Here is a 7,571-nt window from a genome sequence, read left to right as displayed (position 1 = left end):
TAGATTTAGCTGTCAGTCCAATCAAATGGAAGAGGATAACGACATCAACATGGACGACAATAATGTAGGTGATTCTAATGACAGTGATGATAATGGAGAGGATATGACTGAGATATTAGGTGATCCATCCAGACGAGCCATCCAGACGAGCCATCCAATACTCAGGATGTTTGTGGGTGGATATAGATTTTATACAGCTAACAGAAAACGATATAGGAAAACTCAAAATTGTGGAGTCGTAGTTGAAGAAAACCACGGAGATGATAACATTGACTTTTACATAATTGTAAAATATATCATATCGTTAAAGTATGTAGGGGGATATATGGTCTGGCTGTTTAAATGTAATTGGTGGGATGTCTTAAATTCTAGGTTGGGAGTGTGTAACGATAAATATTTTGTGAGTGTCAATACATCTCGCACATGGTATGAGGGCGATCCTTTCATTCTTGCTTACCAAGCGAATCAAGTTTTTTATTTAGATTATCCGTAGTACAGGAACCCATGGCTTGTAGTGGAGAAGTTTGTACTTAGAAATGTATATGATTACATTTCAGAGGCAGACGAACCACATGAAGAAGTTGATAGTCCAACAAATGAAGAAGCATATCAAGAAAATGAATCAGATATCAATTTATTTGTTGATCTAAGCTAATATGACACGGTCCCCTTGCTTAGAGAAGATGTTCAACCCAAAGTAATTGAGGGTGAAATGTTGGAAGAATATGAATCAACTGAAGTATCTAGTGAGGATGAGGGCAACTGGTCCAGCAAAACTGATAGTGAATGAATTTCAAACAGATATTTTTGTAAGTATTATTTTTATAAATATCTGTAATGTTTGTTCGAATAATAATTTATTGCAATTTTAAACAGATATGTCTCCCAAACGCAAAGCAACATGTGTATCATTTCCATCTATTATCGACTCCTCGTGTGGTTTATCTGCCATCTATAGTGGGCCAACATCACCAAATCTAGAATAAGGTATTTTATCAAATTAAATATCATATTTTATGCTCAATTTAAGTAATATATATCTATAAAATAAAATGATTAAATTAAAATATATGCTTTAATTACTATATATATATAGCTATTGTAAGCCAGCACTGAGGTCGAGATACTACGATGGGTGTTTGCATAGAAAAAGTAAGGAAAATAGGTAAAATTAAAGTTGATATTCTTGATTATCACACCTGTGACTCCAGAGATTCGGCAGCGTGACTTGCTTCTTATGTTAGTATACTTATTTGCACGTATGCACCGATGACTACATCATTTTGGTCTAAAGTTTTCCAAGATGTGAGAGACCACATAAAAAATTGTTACTTGGTAATAAGGTACATCCCAAGCAACTAAATATATAACATGTTAATTTAAAGTTACTTTGTATTTATATAAAATGTTTATAATTTTTGAAAGAACGAGTTTGAATTTAATTTTGGCCGACGAGAAGATCGATTAACGGTTGAAGAATTGATGTCGAATGCATTCTAGAAGTACAAAGGTTGATGTCATGCACACTATAAGAAGTTCAGTACTACAACAGATGCGCGCCAAAATCCATTCCAAGCAATGCCACCAAACGAATGGGAGAATGATTGTGATATATTTGAAGATCCTCCATATCAGGTAATTTCGCTGCTATTTTTTTTAATAGTATATGATAGATGTATTAAACATATAAACATAATTTTTTTAGCAACAGAATACTGTGAACCAAGCAAATAGATCAAAATTAACGATACACCAGCATGCAGATTCTCGATTTTTCATCGTTTGTCTAAAAAAATTGTAAGTTATTATCGTCTCCATTAAATATTAACAAATAATACATTTTCCTGATTTAAATTCTAATATAGATTTTCCTTTTGCAGGAAAAAAAAAAGTCATGCTCATTATTCTAACCCAATTGTATGCTAAAACACATAAAAATCGTGATGGTGTTTAAACCAGTCCCAAAGCATAGGCAAATCATATAAATTTAAATTTCTTTAATTCCATTTCTAATAAAATTTTTGTTATTTATACTAATTTTAATTTTTGTTATTTTTGTAGGACAATATAATATCTCGTAAGGAAACTGTTGTAGATCTATTTGATGAATCATTTGTCAACGATACTCAAATCATTTCTCAAGTTCTTGAATCATGTTTTAAATATTTGAGGGCCTAGGACATTGTGTGAAGCCATCATCAACATTATCATTCTCTTCTCGAGCCAGATCGAATGTCTACAAGACTATGACATTGGAGGAAACAACAATTGAGATAGACTGATTGAGGTATAAGGAAAAAGAGTTGCTGACCTGATTAGATTAAGCAGCGGATTTAAAGACGAGATTAGAAGAGAACATGTAGAAGAGACTGGGGACGAAGGTACAAAAAGTTGTGTTTGAACAATTGCAATTAATGATGTCCCAAAACTCTATGCCACCACCACAATTTTAAAATTTATTTTTTCTTTAATTGCCTTTATATTATGGTGTTCCAAAACATTTGAACATTTGATATTTGAATTACAATTTGTGTAATATTAGTATAATATTATTAATTAAATACTGTTATGTATGATTAATACCGTTCGAAAGGTAAATAACCAGTTTAAACAGTAAATTACTATTTATAAATCCATTTGAACAAAAACAAATACATTCGAATAAAAACTAATACAATCGAACGACAATCGAGAAATACAATCTGTACAGCCGTTCAAATAATAAAATATCAGTTCGAACAACATTAATATTCAAAACCCCATTCGGAGGGAAAGGTTTTAAAAAATAAAAGTCTATTCAAACGAACATAAGTCATTTGAGAAATTTATTGGTTCGATTGCATAAAATTTGTTTGAACACTTCGTCTGTTCGAATATTATCAAATACGGTCATTCGTTCAAATGAACATTTCTTATAGTTCGAACAATAAGTGTTGGTTCGAATTGATATTATGCCATTTGAACGTATTTTTAAGACAAAAAGTTTTTGTTCCAAAATAACAGATCCATTCGAACAGTTTCGATTGGTTCCGCCCAATTTCATTCCTAAAAATGATTTTTTGAGACGTCTTCAAAAACTTTTTAAGACAGTCTTTCCAAGACAAAATTTTTTCGTCTCCAAAAATATTTTGAGACAAAATTTAGATTTTTTGAGACAAAAGTCTTTTGTCTCAAAAACCCAATATCTTGTAATGCTTGTAGATAGGACGAGCAAACTAAATAAGGAAAGACTGCGTGATTCTAAAAAGACTAGTTAATTAAATGTGAAAGGGATGGATAGTATGTAATCAATGTGATGCTTACAATTAACTAACTAGATTAAAGGCAGCAGGACAAAGTTCTCTCTCAGAAGATAGTTCTAATTCATATATAAAACCACTAGAAACATAGTAAATGGACCTAACCTCACTCTCATTACTAAATCCCATTATTAAGTATCACAACTACCTTTCAATGGTAACTCCAAGATAGCTCTCGATCGTGCTCTTTCTTGCAAGAGTGTACAGGAGTCGACAATGGTCGAAGTAAGGCTTTTAAAGCAAGTGTCCAAAAATTTGAGAAACAATATAATATTTTTTGCATGTTGTACCTTCAATTTAGAATGCATCATAGACACGTCTCATGTTCATGGAGCTCGATTGATTTGAATAACGGAAGTTGAGGTTATTAAAGGAGATACTGATTATATTAGCTTGATATTTTTTTTTCGATAATCCTATAATGAGATGCTTGCATGTCTTCTTTTTCCCTAGATGTGAGGCTGAAATGCATGCTCGTATCTCCATAAATACTACCGGACAAGGAAAATAGCATAATTTTGTATCCTTCAACTATGATCAGTTGGTTAGAATATGCATTAGAACTTGGGAGTCTAATAAAATGCTTGTTTGTCCTATAAGTAAGTAATTAGTTTCAATGTGCATTTTGGCATTTTCACTAATAGTATATAATGCGCGTATTAAGATTATTTCATATTTATTTTTCGCTTATTAATACTAGTACTTATCTTTTAAATCGTGACTTCATTAGGTTTATAAAGAGTTTAAAAAAAATATAAATTAATCTGATTTGATGTGGTATTTCAGACTTATTTATAATAAATAAGAATTTTTTATTTGACTTATCGCATCAAATCACGAAATTTGTAAGAAAGTTTGTGCACTTATTATCAAACAGCTTACTGTTCCACTACTAGGCTAATTAGTAAGAGATCATGCAAGGTTCATGTTTCTTTTAAAATAACATATGCAATAAAATTTTTGCATGTTGATAGTAATTATTTTATTGAAACTATATATGTTTCCACTTTTTTCTTTTTTTGATCAATTATTAATTTAATTTGGCAGGTGTCTCATAATTTAAAACATTTTATCAAAGTGATGCTAACTTAAAATATTAAACTTAATTGCATGCTCTTTTTGAAAAATACATAAGTTTCCTCTGCACATGAATATAAAAATGGGCAGCTAAAATCAATAGTACAGAATCTTCCACCTTTTTGCACAGCTTTGAATGTCCGTCATAATAATGCATGCAACTATACCGATGTTCAGTCACAACCAAAAGAATCTAACTTACAGCTTTTCTACCCAACTTTGCTTTTCTGTTACAAGTCCACAGTGAGTTAAAGCATTAATGCTAAGGTTGACTCTAAAACAATTCAAATCAAAGAATTGAATACTCGATTAAGATATTAAAATAAAATATTTCCATATCGATTATATTTTAGATATCATTTTGTGATAGTCTATATATATATATAATAAATTAATTATATATATATAAATAATATTTTAAAATATCATCAATATAAGTCTTAAAAAAATTAAAATACACATATTTATAAAACTCAATAATTGTTCTAAGTTCTCAATCTAACTATTTTAAAAAATAATTATTCATATTCATCACGAAAAAGAGAGTAGAGATTTGGTTTTTAATACTCAAGAAAAGGGAATTAAAAAAACTTAAGAAAATAATCTTCATATAGATGTTAGCTATGTAATTTGATTTCCTGTTTAACTGATGAATATAGTTATGGTGTTCATTGAAAAAAAAAAGATGTGAAAATTGAAGTGGAAATTATGAAAAAGTTAGAATTTTTATATTAATTATAAAAAAATAATTTCGACCGGTATACTAAAAACCAACTGGTATTGATCGAAACGCACCGGTACGACTGGTATTTGACCTGGTACAAACATATGTCTTTCCTTTACTAGTCACTACCCCATAATGGTAAATACCAGCCGGTACGAAATTTAAAACACTGATTCAAATACACACATTATACTATGACACATTGAACAAAATCAATCAAGGAAATGATGTGAAATCACAATTTATCTCAAAATTAATTAAGCTAACGGAAAGATATAGATTTTATTATTTATATCATATTTTTAATACTCTCTCTAATATGTGGGTCAAACTCTCATTCAATAAGTAATCCAATACTTGAAATATTTAATTAAATAAGATGAATCACAGAGTCAGTTTTATGGATCTCACAAATTGTAAATATCTCTATCTAAAATTGAACCATTCTATTTGCTCGGAGAATTTAGAGGTTTTCTATTTGTCTTTAAACAATCTCCCAAGTAATTTGGTTTGTGTAGTTTTTTCAATAGCTTAGGAAAACCTATAGAAATAAAACTTAATTAAACTATTGACTCTGAAAATTAGAGTCATGCCTTCGAGTTTTTCCATAAGAGCAAGTTTTGTTAGCTTCTCTTCTCATTTCATCTCATCTAATTATTATAATTTTTTTTAATTTTCACATAAAATAAAATAAAAAATTCAATTTTTTCAAATTTTAAAATAAAAATAATATTATGAAAATATATTCTAATAATATTTTATTTCACTTTTAATTTTTATCTCAATTCATCTACAAAAACAAACGATACCTAAATGATTCATATTACTTAAATCATGAGAATGATAACTTCATTTCCCGGTAAAAGTTGAATACATTTTTTTATTATATTTCCCAATAAATGTAGAGTACTGCTACGGGTTCTAAATTTAGGAATTAAAAAATGTCTCGAATAGTGTAATTTTTTTTCTTCTTTTTTTCATGTATTTTTTTAATCATCATAAATATTTTTTTTAAAAAAAATCACAACATCATTAAAATATATTTTTTTAATCATTCGGTAAATAATAAAAAAAATCTCATTCGGGATATTTTTTATGTCCTGAATTCAGGATCGAAAGCATTTCTCATAAATGTATTATGAAGTTTAAGCACTACATATTATTTATTGTGTATATGTAACATGTGAATATAATTATTATGCCTTCCCTATTACTAGATAGAATTTTAAAAATCGCATGTATTTAATAAAATAAAGAGAAAATTATATTTTGTAGCTTCATGTTACCACCCACTTTATAATATGCACTATAAACAACGAATAATATAAATGTGGCACTCTAAATTATCAATAAGTTTCAATGTGTATTATTGTTTAGAAAAAAATATTTTATTTATAAATTGGTGTAGATAATACACTTAATAATGTGTTTACATAACATAATTTAATTTAAAAGAGAAATTTGAAATCTTGAAACTTACAAATCAAATCTTAAGTGACGTGAATGGTGTGTTTTACACAATGGCTTAAATATTATATATTAACTTATTATTTAAGATCTAACTAATAAAATAGACTAAATATTGATCACACGACATAATCTCAACAGTAAAATCATAACAAATGTGTATATAAAAAGTTATTTTAGTAATCATAGCAATGGATACAAAGTCATGTAATTAATGATTAAAATTAACAGTACTGTACCTGAAATATTGCTCAGAGGGGAAAACAATAATCTACCTACAACTCTAGAAGATCGACTACAAAATTGTAGTTCCTTCCATCTCACTAGGTAGACGGTTATAAATTCAAATTCCAGAGTAAAATAAAAAGTAAAATAAAAAAAATAATTATATTTCTTAAAATCTCATCTATTAACCGAAACAATTTAAGATACATATTGTCTATTATTAATCAAATATAGCATTTCCTAAATAATATACTTAAATATACTTAAATATACTCTTCACAACCTCTCAGTCACTTGAAATTGTCTTGTTTGGATTTAAAAATACTTTCAACTCATCTATTTTATATCATCTAATCATTATAATTTTTCTAAATTTTTTAAATAAAATATAATAAATAATTTAACTTTCATCTAATTTCAACTCAACTCAATATTCCTCAATATTCAAAAAGGGTGAATAAGTATTTTGAGCAATACATGTATTTACAGACATAGATATATATGAAATTATCTCAACTAAAATCCACTTATAACATCTTGTAACAAAATCTCTTCATACAAGACAAGCAAACCACTTGCCTTCATCCAGAACATATACAAAATCTTAAATTGGGCGATGCCTCTACATACTTTCCTCTCCCAAATAATGTACTTTTTTATACCTTAACATTGATAACTTTGGGTCGCTTGAGAACTACTTTTAAGAGAGTATTCTCTTTAATCTCACAAATATAAGAATTATTCTCTCCAAACTTGTCTTTAGCCTATTTTGATAGGAG

The sequence above is a fragment of the Juglans regia genome, chromosome 6, assembly GCF_001411555.2.
Source record: "Juglans regia cultivar Chandler chromosome 6, Walnut 2.0, whole genome shotgun sequence".
Taxonomy (NCBI): domain Eukaryota; kingdom Viridiplantae; phylum Streptophyta; class Magnoliopsida; order Fagales; family Juglandaceae; genus Juglans; species Juglans regia.
This window is presented reverse-complemented; position numbering follows the sequence as displayed.